At 44.7% G+C, this 10120-nt stretch overlaps 1 long non-coding RNA gene across 1 annotated transcript in view; it reads right to left on the bottom strand.

Annotated features, from left to right (window-relative positions):
• Positions 1 to 585: 585 nt before the first annotated feature.
• The window catches only part of LOC104913696, a 79691-nt gene continuing 70156 nt past the window's right edge, over positions 586 to 10120 (bottom strand). The window contains exon 4 of the long non-coding RNA XR_004161677.1: positions 586 to 9160. This is a non-coding gene — a long non-coding RNA (uncharacterized LOC104913696). The remainder of the gene's footprint in view (positions 9161 to 10120) is intronic.

The following is a 10120-nucleotide window of genomic DNA, read 5'->3' as shown; positions in this document are numbered from 1 at the left end:
GCCATGGTTACCTGCCCTCCAGGAAAGAAAGCAAGTGGGGAGAACAACCACGATCTGCTCCTTATCAGCGCACAGTGCTGGGAACAGCAGCAGTGTGGAGGAGAAAGTGAATCTTGTTTCCACGGCAACTGAAGTTTGAAAAAAGTATATAGAAATCAATGTCATCTGAGCACGTATGTTTCTGTGCAGCCCCACAGCAATAAGAAGTTATTCAGCTGCCAGTATCACGAGATCGTGTCATTGTGAGGCTGTCCAGATCAGACCTGCGGCTCCAAGCGGCCACGAGGGGCTCAGAACAGCAGCGTCAGTGCCTGAGGAAGCACCCCGTGTCCAGCAGCACTGCCTGGAGCTGGAGGGGAAGAAGCCTCCGTAACAACCTACCAATGATCTGCCCTTGCAGCCCTGCTCAAAGGGAGTGCCCTGAGCTCCTGCAGGCCTGGGGAGCTCTGCTCAGCCATCGCCATGGACAGGGTGAGCTCCCGTGGGACTGCACACATCTGATCTGCCGTGGCATCAAAGCTCTGATCAGAATATGCAGACAATATGGGAACCATTTGCCACAGAGAAAATCTGGGAAAGGATGGCTCAAAATATGGTGTGGTTACATTTATTGAGGTGTTTAGTCTAGGAAAAAAATCTGTTTCAGAACTTAATTTCAAACTTGGAAATTATTTAATGAGAACTACTCAGTGATAACATGAAAACATTTCTGTTAATTCCATTATAATCAATTTCATATCTAAGTTAGTGTCTAATATCCATGAGACAAAGCAATACATGTTTCCAAATGGAAAAAAATTCAGATTAAGGTCCTCATTAGACAGACACTCATGGCCACTGGGGCTCTCTAAGCACCAATTCCTTGCACTGTTTGACTTGTTTTCTGAAAGCACAACATCAGCACTTCTGAAAGTGGGAAAACTGAATGTATTTATTACCCTACCCTTTATATCTGCAGTACAATTCTTTAGCTGTGACCCAGAAACAAATTAAACTGTCAAGCTGTATACTTAAATGCTACTTTCCTCGGTGCTACCAGCAGTCTGAGAGGTTTAAAGAAAGTAAAACTTTGTTTGTTTACTCTTTACTTTTCATTGGAGTGAGGCTACTCAGATTAATCTTCCCACAGCCCATTAATTAGCACAGGGTGTTTGCATTTGGACTTCCAGGAAGTGGGTTAAAAAGCAATCAAAAAATTTTTGGTAGTAGTTTTGAAATGAGCAAGAGCTAATTTCTTCTGTTCAAATCAGAATTGGAATTGGAAGACTGTAAAGAATTGATGCTGGGAACATCGGCAGAGAATCCAAAGAGAGCTTCAGGTTGTTGCTCTTTGTGGGTAAAATTCAAACAATTTCAACAGAACAGAATAGAGCAGGATGCTTGAGCAGATAGCAAACTGTGAAATTGCCACAAACAAAGCAACAAACAGTGTAAGCACAGTCCTCTGGACAACTTCAATAGTTTTCACCATTTTAAGCGATGCCTTGAACTGCTCCCCACGAAAGATGGCCAGCAGCATTACTGTGCAGTCCCAACTCTTTTATACAGATTATGAAAGATGGAGAAAGTCATATAATCCTTCCAGACCTTAGTTTCCCCATTTAGTTTAAGGCATTATGATAATTTGCAACCCCACAGTGACTGCAAGCTTGAATTCATTGAGATTGGCAGAACACTTTAACAGCCTCAGATGAAAGGTGCTACAGAAGTGCCAACTACTATCACTGTAATTATCATTCAATATACACTGATCAAAAGAATGAAATGTGAATTAGCATTTCCTATTAGCCCTACTTACAGCCTAAATGTTGAATATTCCTCCCATGGGTTCCCTCCATGAAAACACACAGAACTGTTGGTATTTCTCGTGCCGCTCCAACAGGAGCTGGAGGAGCGGAGTTAGGGGATCTGCCACCACTGCAGATTAAATAAGAGGGTCTGACTGCCTTCAGGAGCTGACCAGACTCTACCAATCCTTTTTGCACAAAGCATCAAATGTGTGCTGGCAATGCCAGGTCCTCTTGCATCCTGCTTACCACACGTAGCAGAGCTGGCCTTGCTGCGGTCCGTACAGACTTGGCTGTGCAGCCATGTCACCTTGATGGCAACCACAAGCAGGCCAAACCATGCCCCCCAAACCTAAAATAGGATTAGTAGTGTTTTTAAAGAAAAGCAGCCTCAGTGTGTGAATTAAGCTGTCGACGAGCCCCGTGCCTCCTCCTTTCTGTACAGCTGTCCTTCAGGCAGCTGCAGGCTCTAAAGAGACCTCGCTGGAACATACGCAGTTCAAAAAGGAAAAAAATCCATACTCTGCCTTGCCGGGTCCTTTTCAGTGAAGCAGGTCACAGCACAGCTTTTATCCCACTATTCCCGACTCCTGCTTGATGCACACAATAAATCCGTAGCAGTGTGAAGGGCAGCTCAGTGCTGCAGCCTGACAATACCACGGATCTGGAGCGATGCTGCCTCCCAGAACTCCCCCAGTTGGAACTGCTGCGTTTACATAGAAAATGTGCAGCACTCCAGCTCAGATTCAAATTGCTTAAAGCGATCTCTTTCACTTCCCAATTGCTGTGCTAGCTAGCACTAAGTACCCCCAACTAGAATTTGTCCCATGTCTCATAAAGCACACGCAGCACTTAAAGACCAGAGATTTACATTACCTGTGAGATTTACACGAGCGCTGTGACTTAAAAATAAGAGGGAAGGCTGCAATTTTAATAGCAAGCAATTAAAAATTAGGTAACAGGGTGCTGGCAGCAATGGTAGGAAAGGCCATCACATCTGCCCCACAGCAATGATGTAGAGGCCAGAAAACCACTTACTCCTTTTCATATTTCATATGACAGCATCAACTGGAGGAGAACATCTGATTCCCTTAAAACCAGAGGACGATTCGGAGAAGCAATTAGGAGCAGCTGAACAGTGGCTACACCAGGACAGGGAATTAGAAATGAAGGAATTCACCTCAGGACACGTTTCCTGGCTTTGCTGCGTGGTCATATTTAAGGTAGGGAACTTTCCACCAGTTTTCCCAGCTGCAAGATGTGAGCACTCATAGGCAGCCACCTGAGCGGGGAGCTGGCAGTGCATCAGCCATAGGTTGGGAGGACAAAGTCTGCATGCTCATACTGTACCTTACAGATACAAATCAACAAATTGCAAAACATTGCCAGTGAGACGAGAAATAACTGCAAATGCTCAAGATGACCTCGTTTTTCTTCTGATCCCTAAACTGCTCAGAAACTCAAAGCTCCCAAGCATGTCCCATTCCTCAGTGTCGGAGCTGACAGATACATTCTCAAAGTCATTTGCATACTTCTTGCTGCCTCTAACGCTGGTTATCCAAATTCAGTTGCAATTGACAGTTTAATGATAATAGCTTTCTGTTTATATATCGTCTGTGATAATGTTCCTATTCTCCTTAAATTCAGTCCCCGTAAAAGGGTGCTCTAATGTATGCAGCCACAGACCAAAATGATAGTAATTTTCCCTTCCAGTTGGAATGGTTTAGTAAACAATTACATTTCAATTAAAGACGGGCTGTTCGTGCCGAGGGAAGCACCATTCAGCTCTTCACAAAACGCAGGAGGAGACATTTGCCAAAGTCAAACTATTAGAACACCACTTACATGATTGCTTTTGAAAAAAAAAAACATTGGGAATGAAATGGAAAAGAGTCCATATTATGCACTGGGAAAACTTGGGAAAAGTCCTTCGGTCTCCCACTGACAGCAGTTTGAACTGGGATCCCATTATTTCGGATTACTCAGTGCAGTGGTAGCAGGGTCACTCGCTTTCATCTCTCCAGGAGTTTCCATTTACTGGTATGCCATTAGTGCTTAATACTTCATTTATCAAGGATTAAAAGCAGGGTAGACGGAGGAATGCCGTAAGTGCAGCTTCTAATGTATCACTGTAAATTCAGCCGTGTACTCAACCCAAGCAGAAAGAAAACCTCCAGGAAAACACATTAACATTAGAAGCAGAAGTAAAACCTAGAAGGATTTCCTATTTCTTTGTGGCTCCAGTGCCTCACTACAGCAAGCTGCACGCTGGGCACACTTAGTGCCTGATCTGCCGGGGACAACCAGCCCGGCACGGGGCTTGAAATGATGTGATCTTTAAGGTCCCTTCCAACCTAAGCCATTCTGCAAAGATTTGCAGCAAAGCAGCATCCAGGCCCACATCCCATCTGGGAAGCACAGAGAGCAGCTCCTGCTCCTAGGAGTCACATCCAAAGTGCAGAACAGCAGACAGGAAGATGATGAATGACCATGAGAAAACAGGGAGCTGTCAGTTACCTTCACAACTTCCAATGGCAATGGTGGAATTTGTGCACACCACCAAGTTTGCACTTGGAAACTTTTGCGAGAAATGTCTCCTCTCTGATCCAATTTACACAATTCCATGGATGGATTTTGTGGGTTTTGTGGCCAGTGTGCATTCAACTCCAAGAAGCACAGACACGTTTTCTGAGATCATGGAAAGCAGATGATTGATGCTGGACTTGAGGATTAAAGGGCCGAGAGAAGAAAATTCTAAACCCTATTCAGAATTTTGGGGGCAAGAAAGAGCACACATGCTTCATCAAACACAGCTCTGTAAGAAAGGCAGTGCCATTTTCTGCCTGCTCACAATATTCAGAATATTCAGACTGCACGCCATATTAACCCGTTCTGCTAGGAGGGAAGCGCCTCGCACAATCAGGAGCAAGAATGATAGCAAGAAATCCTTCTGGTTCCGTGGTTCAGGCGCTGAGTCTGCCCCTTTTGCACAAGCTGTGCCAGTTGGGGCTCCTGCTTGGCCTGGGAAACGCAGAACTCCAGGCTGTCATGAAAGCAGTCAATAGATGGCAGCACTCCCAACTCTCAGCAGCCTCACCCCCGCCCATCACTTCCCTGCGGGACGCACGGAGTAGGAGCGTTTATTACCCGGAGGAGTTTCTCATCTCCTGGTCGCTGTGTTTGGTAAAATACAACACAGATTTCAAGTTAATCCATTTCAAATATCAAGCTATTTGAATTCTGTGCAGGGCAGCTAAGTGCCTCTCCATATTATTGTAACAAGCGAATGGCTTCAACAGCAAGACTTCAGCCTCCTCCCTTGGAAGGAGCCCTTGTCACACTGCTGCCCACAGCTCTGGAGGACGATCAGCTGCTTCCAACCATCCCTGTCAGGTCAGCAGCTCCAGGTCACTACCAAGAACTGACATCTCATGCTAAGTCATGCTTCCTGCCCTTCTGTCCTCAGATACTGACTTCTATCAAAGCCCTTATTCATTAGGTCTCCTCACTCAAGAGGCAGAATCATGCCAAACAGGGAGGGTCCCAGGAGCCACTTCAATCTCAGTGCCTCCTGCTAAGATGTGTGTGTGGATAGGGTCAGTCCCTTCCATCAGTTAGCAAGTACGGTACAACAAATCCTGTCGTTAGGACCAGAATATCCCTGCTTGCATTTGGGTTTGATACTGACACACACTGCTATTCCCAGGCATTGCTGCAGCAGTCCGAAAGGTTCCAGCTAATCCACACAAAGCACTGTATAGCTGTCCATGTGAATTACATTCCTAGTTTTCCAATCAGATTTAGAACAAAACTGAATTCTGAACTAATGCTCAGAGCAGCTTCAGAATCGGCAGCCACAGATGAGAGTTACTTGGATTAAAGACTTGGCTTCATTAGACGGCATCAGATCCTACAAAGCTCTGATGACACCAAAGTTCAGCGAGATAGGTTTAAATGGAATATAATTATTTTACAACTTGAGATGACTAAGATTAAGGGTGTTCCTGTAATGTTTAATAAGCTCTATTAAAAATTCTCGATGAGGAAGGAATAAGAACAGATCACACAGAACAGTTCACGTACTGAGATGTTAAAAACTTAAGGCTTGATTTTCAAGGTTATATTTTAGGACTCGAAAAACTGGTATAAGCTGTTGTTTTCCAAAGTTGCCTCAAAAAATGTAACATCCAATTAACCATAACTTGCCTGGCAAACTTCAGAGTGGGAAGAGAGTGACTCCAGTATAGATTGCTTCAATACTGCTTGCAGTTTTCAAATGAGAGAAAGCAACTGGGAGTGCAACACCATCAAAATAGCTGAATGCAACGGCTCCTGAACTTAGCAGTCCCTTGGAGACCAGCGCAGAAGGATGGAGATGTCAGGGAAGAACAATCAGCTATAAAATATGAAAAGCCTACAACATCAAAACCTACAGCAGAAGGCTCAAAAGTAATAATCCCATTACCACTAAACTACAGCACTAATTACTATTCCCAGTGGCTGGAGTGGACTGACTGCTAATGTTCCTGTCTGGTTAATGAAGGAAGGTGAGGGAGAATATTTCTTAAGTCAGACATATGCTGAGATCTGGGCAGCCATAAAAACTGTGTATGTAATGAAGCCATTCATATTAATGGCAATAACATTCGGAGGGCTGAGCAGAAACAGAAATGAGATAATAGTGCATTGTAGCTGAGAGGAGATAAATGCTACATATTATCCATCTGATGATTGCCCTTACTTAATCCATACTGAATAACCCAGCCAGTCACAGGGAGCAACCACATCCCATATAGGCTGGCTCACTACCATGAGCTGACCTGCTTAACCACGGGAATAACTCCCCCAAAAACATGAAGCGGGAGATACGTCCTTGGAACAGAAATAGGCAGCAATTGATTTTCACTGACTACAGATGCACTAAGAAAAATGCTACCAGGTCCACTGTCTTTTGAAGAATCCAGATTTTGCCATCCTTCTTTGCCTCTTTCAGCACTAGTACAGTGTTTAAGGTTCAAAGATACTCATTTACAGAGGCAGACTGTTGAACAAAAGACACAAAGCAAAAGCATGCCTATTCAGTTAGCTTCACTGTGTTTCTGCTTGCTGTGCTCAGAGGTTCAGAACATTTATAACTGACAATCAATTCAGACAGATTACGGCTTGTGAAACAAGGGGTTAGAGACAAAAACTTAGTTTCTCTCCTGGCACTGGAACACGATGCACCTTGTTCAGCAGGAAGGTGATCCCACAAGGGGAGCCAGAGCTAAGGACGCTCTCTGTGTTTTGCCCTGCTTGAACTGGGAAGTGCTGGGAGAACTTTTATCAGCTCTAAAAGAAGAAAACCAAACACACCCCTACAGCAAAGCTCTTATTGTTTTTCTGTTTCATTATCTTCAGTATTTGCTGTGTACCACACACACCTTCCCAACAGCTCCTGCCATCCACTCACTGCCTTCAGCACTTCTTCCCATCTCATTTAGCAAACAGGTCAGCCCCAAACCCCTCCTCCTTACATATTCAACATGCGTTTGGATACTGTGCCTACAGAATATAAACACTGGAGAGAATGTTATGCAGTTACTAACTCACAACTTGCAGAACTAAAATAAACTTCTTATGCAAACCACTGGCAGTGATTCATTCCCAGTACCAATGTTCTCAGGTGAACTGGGTGTGCTCAGGCTTTTTTTAGATTGCACCATTGTCTTTCCTTTGAAATTCTGGTTTTACCCACCTCAGTTTGTTATGAAGCAGCTGAGCCTGTAAGTAGGTGTGGCTTGCAGAGGAAACATATAAACACACGTCAGACAAATCAGCTCCAAGACCATTGGCCTTCTCTCTAAATGAAAATATCTGTGCTCAAGCTTATTATCCACATACAGCAGATGTTTCCCTCCCAGAACTCCTGGTGGCCGTGGCGATCACTCATACTGAGAACATCCATCTGTAAGGCATGATGCTCATACTTATTCTTAAAAATTGATAAATACATTTCCCTTACTTTTAATGGGGTTTACATCCAATTGTTACCCAAAAGACCTTGGTGTCTTCAGCTGATTACAAAACTCCAGCCTCCCAGAGGGCCATTTCATTGACTACAGATGTGTTGGGGCCAATGATGCATCACAAGCAAATCAGCCACTCGCAGCTCCAACTTCCTTGCCTGCTTTCTGGGAAGTGTTTTGATCCCATCACTGTGCCTCAGTGTACTCCTCTGAGCACACTCCTAAATTAAATAATTACTTGGATTTGATATTATCAATTAGATAAATAATCCTTGCAAAAATTAAGGCGATCCATTCTAGAAGCCTATGTAATACCTGCAGGATGTTAGAGGGGGAGAACTCATAAACGTCACTGTGCACATTCTGACTAAAGAAGACTTTTAACTCAGTCCAGAGCTGATCTCCAAGGTATGACAGGGCCTAAAAATCTCTAAAGCTGTGAGCCAGCCTGCACAGCCCATCTTACAGCAGTGCAGACAGGCAGTGCAGACAGTGCAGAGCTCTGTGGTTGGACTCCCTCCTCTTTCAGATTCTGCAGTGAAACTCTTGGCGATGACTCTGACGTATGCACATCTTAGACCTAGGGCTCGGCAACAACAGCTCCCTTGGTCAGCCACTAACTGACTTCTTTGTGTCTTCAGCTCCCTTATTTGTAATGGACGCAGTAGTTCCCTTCCCCACGGAGTTCAAAGACCTGGTTTGTTCTGTTTGTGTTTGGTATCACTGTTACTCATGTTAGTGGTGTTGCTCTTTTCCACTCCCAAATGACTTCCCATTCTTTACCTACTGTTATCACAACAAAACAGCAATGTTAGCAGAGAACTGCAAAACAAAACGATTGAAGAAATGCAAAACAAAGAATGGCTCCTCCTGGCTCCTGCTAGGAGAGGATAACAGTTTCTGGGGAGCCATCAGCCTGGCAGGCTCTTTGTATAGAAGCTTCTGTAGAAGGATGAGGATGTAAGGTACAGTTTCAGAGTAGGAAGTACATCTATGAATACAGTGCATGACCCAAGGATTCACAAATGAAACCTCACTGGGAAAACCTTTCAAATGGAACAACTCACCCAAACCTGCTCTGGGCTCTAATACGAATCTTGTTGCTTTACAAAGAAATATTTCACAGCTGCTTGTTGCTGACAGTATCCAACAAAACCACGTGTACTTAATAAGGGGTAACCAAAGCGTTGTTCTGTGTATACCACCACCTCGACTCTCGGGATGAGCGAATCCTCCTCCCTGCAGGCAGGCAGACACTCACCGTGACGCGGAAGGGCGTTGTGGCTGCAGGCTCCATGGTGGGGTTCCGCTCCGCCACCCCGCTGGGCATGCTGCGCCTCTGCCCACACCTCTCGGGAGGGGACTCTGTGGATGAAAGAGGAGAATTACAACACATAAGCACAGGAATGGCAGCAGGCCGCGCAGAATGCAGCTCCTTCCTTTGAGGTGCCCTTGCAAATGAGCCAGCGCCACAATCGCATTTCCTGCAGCCGCCCAGAACAGTGTTCAATCAGCAAGACTTTCACCTCCAACAATTAGCATTTTTTACAAAAGCGTAACCTTCAGATGATGCCTGACAGGTTGGCATTACCATTATTTCCTGTCTGCAGATGAGTAAACAGAAAACACAGCCAGCTGAGTGACAATTATATGCAAAGTACAGATGCTTTAGATGTGGACGTCACACTCCCAAGGGAAACTGCTGATGGGGCTACAGGCACAGGGTGCTTCGGTTCTTTAATTCCTCCAGAGATTTCCTCTTGACCACTTCTGAAGGACAGTATGGATTTGTAACACCAATTTATTTACTAAACAATATGGAATCCAAGCAAAGGCAGCAGTAAATTAGCAGCTATTTCAGAATGACACCAACGAGCGCATTTTTCCCACAGCTGTTCCTTTTTCAAAAAATTGGAGAGCATAAAAACGGCCACAAAAAAAGGAGCTGACGTAAACTTGGGGAACTCATTCTAACACAGTTTCACACAGAACAGGAATGCCCACGAATGACATCATTACTATGGATCCTGGGAATGAGTAGCCTGTAGAATACCTGCTGCACAGGGAAATCTGACAGCAGAGGCTGCTAAAGGGAGGCTTCTACAAATCAGTATGCAAAGAAGTCTAAAGATGGAACAGCCTACCCTTCAGATTGCCTCAGACAATTATGTTCTCATAACTAATAGTACTTAGAGGCTGTTTGCCAATTCTCAGCCTCTGCCATCTGCAGTTCGCTGCAATCAGGTCTTGGCAAGGAAGGCTGTCCCCTAAGCAAGGCCTTTCCCTTGCCAAGGTCTGCTGTCACCCAGGTTCTGTAAGAAACAA

Source organism: Meleagris gallopavo, chromosome 19, assembly GCF_000146605.3.
Source record: "Meleagris gallopavo isolate NT-WF06-2002-E0010 breed Aviagen turkey brand Nicholas breeding stock chromosome 19, Turkey_5.1, whole genome shotgun sequence".
NCBI lineage: Eukaryota > Metazoa > Chordata > Aves > Galliformes > Phasianidae > Meleagris > Meleagris gallopavo.
The sequence above is the reverse complement of the archived record's forward strand: the minus strand, read 5'-3'. Positions and strand labels throughout refer to the sequence as shown.